The 17,533-nt window shown below is 41.4% G+C and overlaps 2 non-coding genes across 2 annotated transcripts; both read right to left on the bottom strand.

The window, feature by feature from the left end:
* Positions 1 to 10,971: 10,971 nt before the first annotated feature.
* On the bottom strand, positions 10,972 to 11,129 carry LOC136150421 (small nucleolar RNA SNORA57). Its single transcript, XR_010659846.1, has one exon. It is a non-coding gene; the product is annotated as a small nucleolar RNA SNORA57 (small nucleolar RNA).
* Positions 11,130 to 14,142: 3,013 nt separating this feature from the next.
* Positions 14,143 to 14,215, bottom strand: TRNAA-UGC (transfer RNA alanine (anticodon UGC)). Its single transcript has one exon. It is a non-coding gene; the product is annotated as a tRNA-Ala (tRNA).
* Between the last annotated feature and the right edge of the window lie 3,318 nt (positions 14,216 to 17,533).

Below are 17,533 nucleotides of genomic sequence, written 5' to 3'. Positions count from 1 at the left end.
GGGCATTCCACCCCTCACCCACATCAGGCAAACATCCAATTTCCTTCTGAATGTAGCCTGGCTCCAGGGACATATTTACTGGAAGTTAGGGATGCTTCTGCAAGAGACCCTCATTTGTACGTACTCATTCTATAAAGGCCTTGACCTCGGTAGCTTTATAGTTGTGATTTTATATTTTTTTCCCTAAAGAAGGCCCCCAAGTATATAAACATTAAGCTCCATAGTGCTTGGATCTAGTGCTGTCTGGCTCCCTGATACAGATTTCAGGGAGGAAGGAGGTGGGGCAGAGTTTCAAAGGGATGTTTCCCTAGATACTAATGAAGGAGCGTTTCCTGTGGGATGAGGAAAAGGTTCATACATGTGCCAAAAAACCAGATAGCCTCCTAATTTCCACAGAATTGTAACTGTGGGGGCACCTGAAGTCAGGGAGCCCCCTCTTGCCCGCTCAGAGCTTTCCTTGGCCTGCGGAAGTTCGTGAAATCTTTAGGTGAACTCACAGACCTGTAGCATCCTGTTGGCTGCTCTCTGAATAAACAAATGCTCTTGCCAACCATTGTGTTAGATTTTGGAGAAAAAAAACCCAACCAAGCAAAACTCCGGTTCCAGAATTTCTGTGAGCTGTGATGAGCCATGAACTTTACAAAGGATTAAATAATCAACGAGGGTTGAATGAACAATTCTGTTTGGGATGTACGGATTGGATTTGGTAATAAAAAGCAAAGCAATATCCACAACTTTAGAAGCAGATGAATGTAAGGAGCTTTCTCTGTCTCTGAAAGAGAGTATTCTGGAAACCTGCAGCCAGCAATGTGCTGGAACTGCTGGTACCGACTAGCAGAGCTGACGCTGCGCGTCTCTTCTCAGCTCTGCATTCAGGGACTTCAGCTTGGTAGCCTGAAATTGGCCCCACCGGGAGCATTTACACCAGTGAAATTAACGACCTTTACAAATCAGGGCTCTCCTCTCTAGGACTGGTGGTTAGACCTTTACCAGAACATCACTACCTGCACCCTATCCCTGAGGGCTTCCTAGGTGGCTCAGTGGTAAAGAATCTGCCTGCCAATGCTGAAGATGCAAGAGACATGGGTTTGATCCCTGAATTGGGAAGATCCCGTTGAGTAGGAAATGGCAACCCACTCCAGTATTCTTGCCTGGAAAATTCCATGGCCAGAGGAGCCTGTCAGGTTAGAGTCTATGGGTGGCAAAAAGTTGGACACGGCTGAGTGACTGAGCATGCACCCTCCCCCTAATCTCCTCTCCCCCTCCCTCGCCCCACCCCACCCACTCACACATCACAGAAGCTACCTGCAGGCGCATCCCTCTGTGTACACGTGTAGGCACACAGGATCGCCTGTACACTTTCCCCTTCACAGGTAGGTTAGACGTCAACAATCCCCCTTGCTCTGTCTTGCTGGCATCTTTAGTGCTTTTCTACTAATTACTTCCTGATCCCAGACAGTGATCTCTGTCTCTCCCTCTCTTGAATTCACAAGTGTTCTCTCCCTTACATCATGAGGCCCAACTGCGAAAGTTCTGGGCAATAATATAGTCAGGACCACAGATTTTTCCCAAGCGGCCCCTAAGTGAGCAGTAAACACAACATCAGTGACTGCACAGTATCATTCAAGTGAAAAGCACATTAATATCTGGCCAGTGTTCTTCTGAGATGCTCAGTTTTCACCAACTTGGACTGGCCTGCTCTTGTAGCGAGCAATTGAAGATGAGAAACTTTGTGTCAGATGGACAGAAGCAGGCAGAGAAAAGTCATGTGGCTTTCTCAGGCCAGCCAGACCCAAGAATGGATGTCACTTCTGAGCCTGAAGACCTTGAGCTACCAAGTGTTACATAGGAGACAGAGGGAAGGGGACTGACCTTTTCCTGACTGCTTTAGACTAGATATTTCTGTAATTAAATCGTCATTATTCCCAATTTCTGGACAAAAAGAACAGAGACCTGGGGGGTTTATTCTATTCAAGGATACATAACTAGTAGGTAGTAGAATATTTTGTTGATAATTTTAAAAATTTTATTTCTAAGAATGTGTACATGCATATCCTAAATCTACTCCTCAAAGCAACTCTTCTCAGACTTTTGCTGTTTCTTCTGGTAGTGATTGCTATCAAACTTTTCCTATTTCTTCTGGTAGCGTTGCTATCTTTAACCAATAGACTTAATAGTATAGAATAATGAAGACAGCGATTTTGTTATTTAGTATTTATATTTGTATCGTGAATACCTAGAACAGTGCATCATAGCATATCATAAATTTTTATCAAAAAATACCAGCATTTCTTTTTTAAAAATTCTTTTCCATTATAGTTTATTATAAGAGATTGAATATAGGCTCATGTGCTGTAACAGTAGGATCTTGTTGTTTATTTTGTACACAGTAGCTTGCATCTGCCAATCCCAAACTCCTGATTTATCTCCCCACTTTCTCCTTTGGTAGCCATAAATTTGTTTTCTATGCCTATGAGTCTGTTTCTGTTTTGTAAATAAGTTAATTTGTATCATATGTTAGATTTCACATATAAGTGATGTCATGTATTTGTCTTTCTCTGACTTACTTCATTGAGTATGATCATCTCTAGATCCATCCACGTTGTTGCAAATGACATGATTTCATTCTTTTTTATGGCTGAGTAATATTCCACCCAGCCATATATATACCACATCTTCTTTATTCATCCATTCATGTTAATGGATCTTTAGGTTACTTCCATGTCTTGGCTGTTGTAAATAATGCTTCTATAAAAAGTGCTGTTGTGAAAAGTGCATTCAACTTTTTGAATTAGAGTTTTCTCTGAATACATGTCCAGGAGTGGAATTGTAGGGTTGTATGTAACTCAGTTTTTAGTTTTTTTAAGATTTTTGTTTTAATGTGGGCCATTTTTAAGGTCTTTAGTGAATTTGTTACAACATTTCTTCTGTTTTATGTTTTGGTTTTTTGGCCACTAGGCATGTGGGATCTTAGCCCTGACTTGGGATCTAACAGGCACCCCCTGCATTGGAAACATAGGCTCTTAACCACTGGACCACCAAGGAAGTCCCTCAATTTTCAGTTTTTTAAGGAAACTTCATACTGCTTTCCATAGCGGCTGCACCAATTTACATACCCACCAACAATGCATGTATACCATCATTTCTTGATTTATTAATTGACCTCCTGTTGTGAGAGAGAAGGATTTAGTGCACTAACCTTTCCTTTTCATCTCCCCAGTTGCTTCCTGCTAAGGTTTCTTTTTAAGAGTGCAAGTTTTTATTTGTTTATTTTTAAATTTATTTTTAATTGGAGGATAATTGCCTTACAGTGTTTTGCTGGTTTCTGCCATGTAGCAACATGTTTCAGCCCGTAAGTACCTGTATATCGCTTCCCTCTTGGCCCTCCCTCACCCCTCATCCCACGCCTCTAGGTCATCACAGAGCACCGGGCGGAGTTCCCTCTGTTATACAGCAACCCGCTAAGGTTTTATCAATATTTATGACTCCTCAGTTGATCATCTTTATAATTAAGTAATGTGTGTACTCCTTCATTTCTTGTTCCATAACTATGGATCATATCTTTGGACTCCATCATGAGAGTCTTGATCCCAAAGAAGGTCTGCCTGACTTGAAGACCCAAACACTTTGCAATCCACACTGAGCCTCCCACACTGACTCCTTCTGGGCCAGTGAAAGTGTCTCTGCCTGATTGGGGGAATATATTTTAAAATAATTGGCGCTGGGAATGGATTTTTATCTACAGGCATTCTTGAACCAGTGTATACCCGGACAGAACAGTCTGAAGATAGTGGAGTAAGTTTATCAAGCTAAAGTTGCTTAGTTCAGAAGCATTCCAAAAAATGTGCACAATCCAGAATTTTGATGGCAGGTTATAAAATTGCTGAAACTTTGCTGTTCCTTAAGGTGAATTCCTGCCTTTCCCACAAGGCTGGACTTGCATTTTACAATAGGGATACTTTGAGCCTAAGAAAGTGGTGGGCATCTTGGATTCTCCACTGTTCTCCTTGGCACAAAATGCCCCAGAAACACCCCATACACATGCCCTGAGGCAAGTTATTTCTTGGTATGCCGTGAAAAGGAGAGTGGGAGTTAAGCAAAGCCCTGGCATAAGCCTGGGTGTGGGTTTCACTAGAGAAGGTCATTGATACCGTGGAGCAGAGGCTGTGAAAGGAAAACAGACATGGCCTTTGTTTCCCAGGGGCCTCTGCCTGGCATTGACCCACACAACACAAACACTGTCCACGTTGGTGCTTGATACGGGTTTTTTGTTTGTGTCTTTTCCCTGCCTATTTTCAGAAGACAGATTTGCTTTTATCTGTACTTCCTTGTCCCCGGCAGCTCCCACTCCCTGTTCTTAAAGGTCTTTGCTGGCTCTGCATATCTGAGTCAGACGGACACTTGACCTACAGATCGTAAAGCTGTCAGGCCTTTGGACTTAGGCAGCACCCACGGCAGACGGCAGGAGTGCTCACGGTCCAACAGTCTTCTGCTAGTTCAGTGACCTGAAGAGAACCCCAGACACTAGTCCTTGCCCTGGGCTCCCCTGGTGGTCCAGTGGATAAGAATCAGCCTGCCAAAGCAGAGGACATGGGTTTGATTCCTGGTCTGGAAAGATCCCACATGCCACACAGAGCAACTGAGCCTGTGAGCCCCAACTTCTGAAGCCTGTGTGCCTAGAGCCTGCACTCCGCAACAAGAGAAGCCACAGCAATGAGAAGCCAGTGCACTGCAGCTAAAGAATAGTCCCCACTCTCCGGAACCCGAGAAAGCGCGTGGGCCGCAAGGAAGACTCAGCACAGCCAAAAATAAATAAAGCAGTGTGTACATGTCAAAAGGAAAAGAAATGAAGGAGAAGACACAATTTGAAAAAAAAAGTCTAGTTCCTGTCCTAACCTAACTCCGCCTCTGCAGTTCAACAGGTGCATCCAGCTTGCTATAAATTACCCCCATAATCTAGACACAGCCAGTCAACCCATCCTAGGTCCTCACCCATTACCAGTGGGAACCTGGCAATGTTTGCTAAAGCTTTTTGCCCTGTACTTAAGAGACATTGTGCAATTCACTGCTATGACCTGAACTGCAACTCAGGTCATAGCAGGACTAAATGTGAATTGTACATGTTGAGGATTTGGACTTGAACAAAGTCACATCATCAGTTAGGAGTAACAGGAAAAAGTAGGCATGACTCCAACAAAAAGGCAAATTTATTTTTCTTCCATATATACGAAATCCAAAGATAGCCATCCCAGGATTGGTGTGGCCCCTCAGAGTGTCCTCCTTTCATGTTGTTTCATCCTTCATGAATTTTACTCCCAAGGTTACCTCATGGTTCAATTTGGCTGCTGGAGTGTCAGTCATTACAAGCATGTTCTAGCCAACACAAAAGCCGATGGAAGGGCACACTGCTTTCCCGTAGGGCTGCTTCCTCAAAATTGCTCACACCAACTCCTCACTTGCTTGTACCAACTACTGCTTATACTTCATTGACCAGAACAGTCACATGACCACATCTAACTGCAGGAAAGCTGATCACTGTTGTCCTTACTCCAGGTAGCCATGCGCCCAGTTAATAAATGGGAATTTTGTTACTAATGACAAAGAGGGAAATAGATATTGGAGGACAAACAACAGTCTCTCACCTCTGGGAGAGCAGATCAATAAAAGACTCACTGCCCTAATTGAAACCTCTCTTGGTCTCCATGATGTGAAGTGTTAGTTGCTCAGCATCCAACTCTATTGTGACCCCATGGACTGTAGCCCACCAGGCTCCTCTGTCCATGGGATTCTCCAGTATTTCCATGGGGTCCCAAAGAGTTGGACCTGACTGAAGCCACTTAGTCCTCAGGCATGCACACATGACATGTGGGATCTTTAGTTCCCCGATCAGGGACTGAACCCGTGACTCCGGAAGTGGAAGCTCGAAGTCCCATGGACCACCGGACCACGAGGGAAGTCCCCTGACACATTTCTAACAGAGCGACTGGGGGCAGAAGGGATGGATGTCACTTCTGAGATTAGGTTACAAAAACACTCTGGCTTCTGTCTCGCTGGCCTTCTCTCAGTCTCTTACTTGCTCTGAGGGAAGCCAGCCACCTTGTTGTGAGATGCCCCGCGGAGGGGAGGGGGTCGGTCGTGGCAGGGAACATGTGGCAGTGAATGAATTGCCGTCTCCAGTCCACAGCCAGGGATGACTGAGTCCTGCCAACAGCCACCCAGGTGAGCTTAGAAATGGATTCTTCTCCAGTCACGCCTTGAGACTACTACTCCAGTGAAAAACTTGACTACTGCCTCATGAGCAATCCTGAGTCAGAGTCGCCCAGCTAACCTGCACCCAAGTTCTTGCCCCACAGCAACTATGAGATCATAAATGCTTATTGTTTTATTTTTTTTTTTTTTTTTTTTTTTTTTACCATATATGATTACATTTATTTGAAATGTACAGAATAAGCAAATTCACTGATACAGGAAGTACATTAGTTCTTGCCAGTGATTTGGGAGGAAGGAAAGAATGAGGAGTAACTGCCAATAAATGAAGAGCTACATTTTGGGATGATAAAAATGTCTTATTATTGGTGAAGGTCATACAACTTTGTGAAAATACCAAAAATCATTGACTTGTATACTTTAAAATTGCTAAAGTAATAAGTTTTTTTTTTTTTTTTTTTTTTAATATTATTTTATTAGTTGGAGGCCAATCACTTCACAACATTTCAGTGGGTTTTGTCATACATTGACATGAATCAGCCATACAGTTACATGTATTCCCCATCCCGATCCCCCCTCCCACCTCCCTCCCCACCCGACTCCTCAGGGTCCTCCCAGTGCACCAGGCCCGAGCACCTGACTCATGTATCCCACCTGGGCTGGTGGTCCGTTTCACCATAGATAATATACATGCTGTTCTTTCAAAACATCCCACCCTCACGTTCTCCCCCAGAGTTCAAAAGTCTGTTCTGTATTTCTGTGTCTCTTTTTCTGTTTTGCATATAGGGTTATCGCCACCATCTATCTAAATTCCGTATATATGTGTTAGTATACTGTAATGTTCTTTATCTTTCTGACTTACTTCACTCTGTATAATGGGCTCCAGTTTCATCCATCTCATTAGAACTGATTCAAATGAATTCTTTTTAACGGCTGAGTAATATTCCATGGTGTATATGTACCACAGCTTCCTTATCCATTCATCTGCTGATGGGCATCTAGGTTGCTTCCATGTCCTGGCTATTATAAACAGTGCTGCGATGAACATTGGGGTGCACGTGTCTCTTTCAGATCTGGATTCCTCAGTGTGTATGCCCAGAAGTGGTATTGCTGGGTCATATGGCAGTTCTATTTCCAGTTTTTTAAGAAATCTCCACACTGTTTTCCATAGTGGCTGTACTAGTTTGCATTCCCACCAACAGTGTAAGAGGGTTCCCTTTTCTCCACACCCTCTCCAGCCATAAATGCTTATTGTTTTAAACTGGTAAGCTTTGGGGTGATTTGTTATGTGGCAATAAATAATTCATACAGCTTGTTTGGATCTCCTTAAGAAATTCTGCTGGTTTATTCTTAACTTTTAAAACTTGTTGCTATATGCATTTTGAAGTGGCAGGTTCAGGCCTTGCAAGAATGTGAACACAGAGCTGAGATAATCCGCTTGAAAACAGAGAAATATCTCTGCAGGCGTTATGAGCACTGTCGAGAAGAAATACTATCAATCTCTTCCTTTATTTAAAAAAATGTGTGGGAGTGCCTTCCTTCAACAGACAATATGCCTCCCTTTAGAAAAGCAGAATCTTGTTCCTCCTCACTAAGATCACATTTACTAAGTGGTTGTGACCTGATCATATTTGCAATCTTTACTCTTCCCTTGATCCTTGATTCAGGGCCAGAGTGCATGTTGTCTGCTAATTGTTCTCTGGGAACGAAGCAGAAGATTGGCATTCAAGTGCAACCTTTTATTCCTACCGTCACACCTTTCTTTGCTAAACATACGGCCAGGTTTCCATCAGTACTGACTCCAACATGTATTTTCTCACAAGATACGTATTATAGATGAAAAGTTTCTTCTCCCATAGCATGCATCTGGAGTGATAAATAGAATTAAATGTCATGGAGCATTTCCCCCTCATATATGTAGCAAACATATGTCAAAGGCTGATCTGTACACCAGCCATTTCCTTCCTTTGTGATGGGAAATAGCTTCTAGGATGTACACATGATAATTGTTCTTTCACATCATATGCTGTTGAGTTTTTGCAACAGCCTAGACTGTATTTTCTTGGGCTCCAAAACCACTGCAGGTAATGACTGCAGCCATGAAATTAAAAGACGCTTGCTCCTTGGAAGCTTGGACAGTAAAGTGTCTGCCTATAATACGGGAGACCCGGGTTCGATCCCTGGGTCGGGAAGATCCCCTGGAGGAGGAAATGGCAACCCACTCCAGTATTTATGCCTGGAAAATCCCATGGACCAAGGAGCCTGGTGGGCTATACAGTCCATGGGGTCGCAAAGAGTTGCACACGACTGAGTGACTTCTCTTCTTCTACTCCTTGGAAGAAAAGCTATGACAAATCTAGACAGAGTATTAAAAAGCAGAGACATCACTTTGCCGACAAAGATCTGTATAGTCAAGGCTGTGGTTTTTCCGGTAGTTGTGTAAGGATGTGAGAGGTGGACCATAAAGAAGGCTGAGCACCAAAGAATTGATACTTTCGAACTATGGTGCTGGAGAAGACTCTTGAGGGTTCCTTAGACACCAAGGAGATCAAACCAATCCATCCTGAAGGAAATCAACCCTGAATATTCATCGGAAGCACTGTTGCTGAAGCTGGAGCTCCAATTCTTTGGCCACCTGATGCAAAGAGCTGACTCATTGGAAAAGACTCTGATGCTGGGAAAAATTGAAGGCAAAGGTGAAGGGGGAGGTAGAGGATGAGATGGTTGGATATTCATGGCATCATAGACTCAATGGATATGAGTTTAAGCAAACTCCAGGAGATGATGAAGGACAAAGCAGCCTGGCGTGTTACAGTCAGTCTGTGGGGTTGAAAAAAGTCAGACACAGCTTAGCAGTTGAACACAACAAAGACTTTATAAGGGACTTTTGTTTACTTTCTCTTCAAGCATGAAATGTGTCATTAGCTTCACATTTGGATTCATATCTAGTTGGCAATAGAATGATTTATAGCCTTGTTTTGCTGAAGAAAGGTAGATTTCATTACTATAGAAACAATGTTGCCATAGTTTCGATATTTTCTGTCTGCCTTTAGAAGCAAAATTCTTCAATTTGAAAAGCTCTTCTTCTAGAAAAAAAATACTATTTCTTTACTAGAGAGGTCATTTTTGCTTGAAAATGACAATAAAGAAATAAAGGGTGGTTTTATGCTCAGATATGAGCAAGTTCATAAACAATACACTGAGAATAGAGGTAAGTAACTTGCTAGCCCAGAAATAACAAATTTCAGACACTCATCATCCTTTCCTACTATATGCACTGTTATCTTTGGCTTACTTATGTAAATTAACCATATTTTCAGATGCTTATTCTATAATATACAGGGTCATACCCTGTATTTTCACAAGAGTCCTGTTCACTATTTGACTTTTTAATTCTATCCTGATTCGTGGTATCACATTACTATATTAATGATTAAAAAAACTTTAATGATAGGTCTATTGGTATATAATTCGCATAAAATTTGCCCTTTTAAAGTATGCAATTCAGGGACTTCCCTGGTGGTCCAGTGGCTAAGACTCCACGCTCCCAGTGCTGGGGGCCCAGGTTCAATCCCTGGTCAGGGAACTAGATCTCACATGCCGCCACTAAGAGTTTGCATGCTGCAACTAAGACTCGGCATAGCCAAATAAATAAATATTTTGAAACTGTGCAGTTCAGTGGTTTTCAGAATATTCACAGAGATGTACAACCATCGCTATCTAATTTTAGATAGAAACCCCGTGTGCCTTAGCTGTCACTCCCTACTTCTCCCTTCCTCCACCCCCTGAAAACCACTAATCTACTTTCTGTCTCTATGGATTTGCTTATTCTGGACATTTCCTATAAATATAATCACTCAATATGTGGTCTTTTATATCTGACCTCTTTTACTTTGTATGATGGTTTCAAGATTCATCAATGTTGTAGCATGTATCATTACTTCCTTTCTTTTTATGGTTAAATATTATTTCTCTGTGTGGATATACCACATATTGTTTATTCATTCACCAGTTCATGCACAATTAGATTGTTTCCACTTTTTAGCTATTGTGATTAGAGCTTCTGTGAATATTTATGCCCAAGTTTTTGTGTGGAAGTATGTTTTCATTTCTCTTGAGTATATACCAAAGAGGGGAATTGCTGGGTTGTGTTTAACATTGTTTAACATTTTGAGGAACTTTCAAAATGACTGCATCATTTCACAATCCCACCAGCTAGTATGAGGGTTGCAAATTTCCTACTTATTAGTCATCATTTATTACTATTTTTTCTCTTTTAGCCATCCTGGTAGGTAGAAAGTGGCATCTCATTGTGGGTGTTTGGTAACAGCTTTATTGACTTATAATTCACCTGCCTATAATTCACCTATTTAAAGTGCACAATTCAGTGGGTTTTAGTACATTCACAGTTGCGTAATCATCACCACAATCAGTTTTGGAACATTTTTGTCATCCTTCAAAGAAACTCTGTACCTTTTAGCAATTTCACTGTGGTTTTCATTTGCATTTCCCTAGTGAGTAATAATGTGGAACATCTTTTCACCTTCTTATTGGTCATTTGTACATCTTCTTTGGAAAAATAGCTATTCAAGTCTTTTGCCAATTTTTCAGTGAGTTATTTTTCTCTTCATTGTTGAGTTGTTAGATTCTTTATATATCCTAAACACAAATCCCTTATCAGATAAATGATTTGCAGATATTTTGTGGGTTGTCTTTTCACTTCTATTTATTTACTTATTTTTCTTTTTTCTGCTTCTTTTCCCCCCATGTTCTGGTGCCTGAGAACAGAACCAGTAGACCAGAAGCTGCCGGGACCAAAGACATGATGCTGAGGGGACCAGAGTCTTACCCCTTTCCTTCTACTCCAAACATTATGGGAACAAGGACCACAAGCGCCATCTCTGCCAAGACATACATGGAGGGCGCCTTTTCACTTTCTTGGTAGTGTTCTTTAAAGCACAAAATTTTAAAGTTTTGCTGGAGTCTAATTTACTTATTTTTTTCTTGTGTCATTTGTGCTTCTGGTGTCATATCTAAGACAGCACTGCCTAGTCCAAGGTCACAAAGGTTTACTCTTGTGCTTTCCTCTAAGAGTTTCACAGTTTTAGGTCTTATATTTAGGCCTATTATCCATTGTGAGTTAATTTTTTGCATACTACAGTATGAGATCAGAGTCCAAATTCATTCATTTATATATGGATATCCAGTTGTCTGAGCACCATTTGTTGAAAAGACTATTTTTTCCCCATCAAACGGTCTTGGCACCCTTGCTGAAAATCAGTTAGCCAAAAATGAGAAGGTTTATTTCTGGACACTCAGTTCTAGTCCATTGAGCTATGTGTCTATCCATATGCCATTACCACACTATTTTCACTACTATAGTTTTTGACTAGATTTTGGAATTAGGAAGCATGATTCCTCCAGCTTTGTTCTTTTTTTTCAATATTGTTTTGGCTATTCTAAGTCCCTTGTATTTCCACATGAATGTTAAGATCATCTCACCAATTTCTGCAAAAACGGATGTTGATATTTTGATAGGAATTTCATTGGATCTGTAAGGCAATTCGGAGTAATGCCATCTTAACAATATTAAACTTTTTGATTCATGAGTATGGGATGTCTTGCCAGTCATTTAGATCATCTTTAATTTCTTTCAGTATTTTGTAGTTTTGGTGTATAATTCTTGCACTTCTTTTGTTAAATCAGTTACTGTTTTAATTTTTTGATGCCGTGGAAATGGAAACTGTTTTCTTATTTTCATTTCCTTTTCTTTGGAATCAGTCACAAATCTCTGTTTTTCACTGTAGCTTTTAAGCCATTTCTGGTTCTTTCATATTTCAGCCCCCAACTAGTGCCAGTATTTCTGAACTTGAGTATCTGATCCAGTCAGAAGCAGCACTGCCTCCTATTGAACTTGGGATTGGCTGAAAATCATCTAGCTTAGCACTGCTTCTCCAGCCCTGTTATAATAATCCATGATGTGTTACATGAAACAGGGAAGAATAATCAAGTGCTCTAAGAACAGGCTCTGGAGTTAAACCACCCAGACGCTAATCCACCCACTTCCACCATCTACTAGATAGTGACTTTGGAGGAGTTATATAATCGCTGTGTCTCAGTTTTTAAAAGGGGATAATAATATTATTTCAGAAAGTAATGAAGATTAAATTAATATATGTAAAAACTCAGAACAATACTAGGAAGAAGTAAGCTCTGTAGTATTTGCTTTTATCGTTGTTGTTATTATTTTATCTAACCATTTATCTATCAATTTATTTTAAATCTGAGACTCAAACCCAAGCATTGATGAATGAGAATATAAGGTAGGAAAGCCACAACTGGCAACTTAGCTGCTAAGGTCAGGCCATGTCCTGTAGAAAGAATGACACAGCCCAAACACTAAGTTACTGAATTGGCCTCCTGGCAGGAGGGGATCAGGATCAGAGCAGCACTTTACTGCAGTGATCTTCAAAAGGGCATGTGTGCTCTTTTCTGGGGGTGCAATAGATGCTGCCCTGGGGTACAGAAAAAATACTACAACTTTTTTAAATTAAACTTTACTGATATCTAACATATGGACTGATGCTGGTAGCCAGAGGCTGTTAGCTACCTTGTCTGTACATGAGTTGTGTCTTAATGATAAGAGAAATCTGAGAGGAATTTGTGTGCCCTAGTTTATCACTGTTAACACCATTTTCATAAAAACAAAAACAGGGACTTCCTCAGTGGTCCAGTAGTTAAGAATCTGCTTTCAATGCAGGTTTGGTCCTTCGTTGGGGAACTAAGATCCCACATGCTTCGAAATACAACTAAGACCTGACGCAGCCGAATAAATGAACATTTAAAAAATGCTAAAAAAAAAACCCCGAACCCCCCAATTTTTAAGTGATAGAGTCCTTGTAATATTGTGTAATGAGATGGGGAGCAACAGTAAAAATCAACTGTATCAAATAGGTTTGGGACTTCACTGGTGGTTCAGTGGTTGGGAATCTGCCTTCCAATACAGTGGACGTGGGTTTGATCCCTGATCCAGGCAATGAGATCCCACAGGCCACGGGGCTTCTGAGCCCATGCTAAGACCTGACACAGTCAAATAAAAGAAACAAACAAACAGACAAAGAAATAGATTCACCAGTCATTTGAGGGTGAAAATGAAAGTGTTAGTTATTCAGTCGTGACCGACTCTCTGCTACCCTGTGGACTGTAGCCCTTGAGGCCCCTCTGTCCACGAAATTCTCCAGGCAAGGATACTGGAGTGGGTAGCCATTCCCTTCTCCAGGGGAATCTTCCAGGCTCAGGGATCAAACTCGGGTCTCCCACACTGCGGGCAGATTCTTTATCGTCTGAGCCACAAAAGGCTGTGCTACCTGCTGCTGCTGCTAAGTCACGTCAGTCGTGTCCGACTCTGTGCGACCCCATAGACGGCAGCCCACCAGGCTCCCATCCCTGGGATTCTCCAGGCAAGAATGCTGGAGTGGGTTGCCATTTCCTTCACCAATGCATGAAAGTGAAAAGTGAAAGTGAAGTCTCTCAGTCGTATCTGACTTCGCGACTCCAGGGACTGTAGCCTACCAGGCTCCCTAGCAGCTGTTAAAATAATAAATACATTTATTTAACCAGTACCTTTAAAGATAAGATGGTGTTAACAATGAATGTTACTGCTTTTTCAAAGACACACTTTTTATTGAAAGAGCATTTTATTTAAAATTCTGGAAATGTTTCCATTTTTTTATTCCTGAAATTAATACAATTGTATCATTGCCTATGAAAAATTTAATTCATATGCTTAAAAAATTAGAAACAGAATCTTCTAACCTATTAATATTCCAGACATAAACTTATAATACCTTGTCCTTTAAAAAAAAATACTTTATTTGACTGTGCCAAGTTTTAATTGTGGCATGCAAATTCTTAGTTGAGGTATATGGGATCTAGTTCCCTGACCAGGGATTGAACCTGGGCCCCCTGCATTGCAAGTGTGGAATCTTAGCCACTGGACCATCAGGGAAGTCCCCAGAGTTGACGTTTTGAAGGAAAAGGAACAGATTCAGGAAAATGAGGGATTGAAAAGACAGAAGCAATAATTTCGATGACTAATAGAAAGTAGAAAGAAAGGAAGCACTGAGATGTCAGTGACTAAACTTGGAGGAAGAAAAGGTTCTTGAGGGTAAAACAATGGGTTTCACTTTAAATATGTTGAACTTGAGTGCCTTTTGGAACATGAACTAAAGGATCTAAGGAGCAATTGAGAAAAGACCGGGTGACGGTGACTAAAAATGACTTTTTAGAGAAGTTTTACAGCCCATATGTTTTACAATTCTAACATATATTGCTGTAAAGATAATATGCATTCATGGGAACCAACAGATTTGACTTCTTAAAATATGAATACCCTTTAAGACACACACGGCTCTTTTTTTCCTTCAGAACCTCCCATTATAGCAAAAGATGGGTGAGAGAGAGGATTAATGTGGAAACACTGCTTTGGGAAACTTTGGTTCCAAACCCACTCTACCATTTAGCAGTGAGCCAACTCTGGGGATTCATTTAACACTTCTGAGGCTTGATCTCATCTTTATCGAGTGGTGGTCAAATAATATTTGTTTCTATATTTACTGTGAGCACTGAATGAGCTAATGTGTAATAAAGTTCTTATGTCATTGCTTTGTACAGTTCTGAAGCATTATTTAAGGTTAAATAAAAACTAGTTCTAAATATTGCTTGGTCCCTGTAGTTCTTGGAAAACAAACTGACTACTGTGTTATCTTTTATCTCAGTCTGCTTTATCATTATCTACACATTCACGTGCTTGTAAAACTTGGACCTTGTGGTATGTCTGTTCCTAAATAAATATTATTTTCTCCCCTTCAATATTGCTGTAAACAGTGGCACCCATGTAGCATATGTTTGGTTTTCTTTTACTGTCTCATAAGAAATGTATATACTTACATGCTTAAATGTGTACACACACTCAAAGACACACACCTAAAGGTCACTCACAAAGTTTTTGGTATTTGAGACTTGAACTGAAAAAAAAAATTAAAATTCCCCTATTTGGATTATACTTATAACAATAATTAGTGTGCTTATGTTCTGGACTCAATATTTGTGTCCTCCCCGAAATTCCTATGTTGTCAGTTTAATCCCCCATATGATGATATTAGAAGGAGGGGCCTTTGGGAGGTGATTAGGTCAGGAGAGTGGAGTCCTCATGAATGGAATTAATGCCCTTGTAAAAGAGACTCCAGAAAAAAAAAAAAAAAATAGAGACTCCAGGGCACTGGTGGTCATTGGCTAGGACTCTGGTCTCAATTCAGGGGTCTCGGGTTAGATTCCTAGTCGGAGAACTAGGTCCTGCAAGATGAAGCTAAGATCCGTGAGTGCTAAGGGGCTTCAGTAGGGTTCCACTCTTTGTGACCCTATGAACTAGCCCACAAGGCTCCCCTGTCCATGGGATTCTCCAGGCAAGAATACTGGAGTGTGTTGCCATTTCCTTCTCTAAGGGATCTTCCTGACCCAGGTATCGAACCAACAACTCTTACATCTCCTACATTGACAGACAGGTTCTTTACCACTAACACCACCTGGGAAGCCCAACTAAGATCCAGAATAACCAAATAAATTTTAAAAATAAAGATAAGAGATTTCAGAGAGTTCTCCTGCACCTCTGGCCATGTGAGGCCACAGAGAGAAGATGGCCATCTATGAACCAGGATGTGAGATATCATCAAACATTACATATGCTGGTGCCTTGACCTTGGACTTCCTAGCCTCCAGAACTACGAGAAACAAATTTCTGCTCTTTACGAGCTACCCAGTCTATGACAATTTGTTGTGGAAGCCTGAACTAAGACATCTTACATCTACATAGAATTTTGCAGTTATAGAAATTGTATACATTAATAAGAGACAAGAGAAATCTACTATATAAATACATTTAGTGTCCCTGAGGGAGTACATGCATGCTCAATCACTCAGTCATGTACGATTCTTTGTGACCCCATCGACTATACCCCAACAGGCTTCTCTGTCCATGGGATTTCCCAGGCAAGAATACTGGAGTGGGTTGCCATTTCCTCCTCGAGGGGTTCTTCCTGACCCAGGGAATGAACACAAGTCTCCTGCATTAGCTGGTGTATTCTTTACCACTGAGCCACCTGGGAAGCCCATAAGTCCCTGAAGTAGAGAGCACAGAAAATGGAGAAAAAAGTATTCAAAGAAAAAAAAAGTATACTTTGCTGAAATGAAGAGCAGAATCTACAAATTTAAAGGATACACTCTGTTGTAGGAAAAATTAACACAGATGCATAGAAACATGACCTGGCCACATACAATGACTAAACTCATGAATTAAGTGAATAATCCTTCATATATCTAGGCAAAAAAACACAAGTCACTTGTAACAGGAAGAGTTAAATCTGGGTTCAGACTTATTCACAGCAAAGATCCAAGTTAGAAGATGTTAGAGCAATATTTATAAAGTTCTAAGGAAAAATGAGGGTGACCCAAGAATTTTATACCTGGTCAAATTTCTGTGTATGAAGGCAGCCAGCAAATAGTCTCAAATACGCAAAGGCTTGGCCCAGGTAACACACACGCAAACACTTTTTAAAAATTTGTTTCTTGGTTGTGGTTTATTTATTTATTTTTGCCTATGCTGAGTTGTGGCAAGTAAGGCCTACTCTCTAGTTGTGGCCCATGGGCTCTAGAGTGTGGGCTCAGGAGATGTGGCTCACAGGCTTAGTTGCCCCATGGCATGTGGGATCTTATAGTTTCCAGACCAGGGATCGAACCCATGTCCTCTGCACTGGCAGGCAGGTTCTTAACCACTGGACTGCCAGGGAAGTCCCATTCAGTACTTTCCAGAAAAGCTACCTAATGAAGAAAACCAGCCAATGAAGACATTTCATAGTGAAAAACGAGGGGACAGGGGAAACAGGATATAACAAGACTAGTCACCAAGTCGAATCTATGTACATTTAAAAAGAAGGCGAAAGAACTGCAGGCGTTGCAAAATATGGCCTACATGTTTGAACAAGGACGAAGAGCTGGCCGGCAGAGGGAGAAGGACATCCACGCAGTGGGGCGGCTCGGTATGGAGCGTCAGAGCGGGTGGAGCCAGGAGAGTGTTCCCTCAGGGGAACAGCTCAGCACAGGGTGGGGTGTCCATCCGAATCTAGGCAGGGCGCCTGTGTTGGAGTGCAAGGAGTGGGAGCCTGCGCGAGGGAAGAAGGGTGTCCGCATGGAGCGGTGATGGTGGTGGTGGCGAAGGCTCAGTTGCAGGGTTACGACTCTGAGCCACATGAGGAAAATGTCCATGCTTGGG

Source organism: Muntiacus reevesi, chromosome 18 (genome assembly GCF_963930625.1).
Source record: "Muntiacus reevesi chromosome 18, mMunRee1.1, whole genome shotgun sequence".
Classification (NCBI taxonomy): domain Eukaryota; kingdom Metazoa; phylum Chordata; class Mammalia; order Artiodactyla; family Cervidae; genus Muntiacus; species Muntiacus reevesi.
Note: the sequence above shows the minus strand (reverse complement) of the source record. Positions and strands in the feature narration are given on the sequence as shown.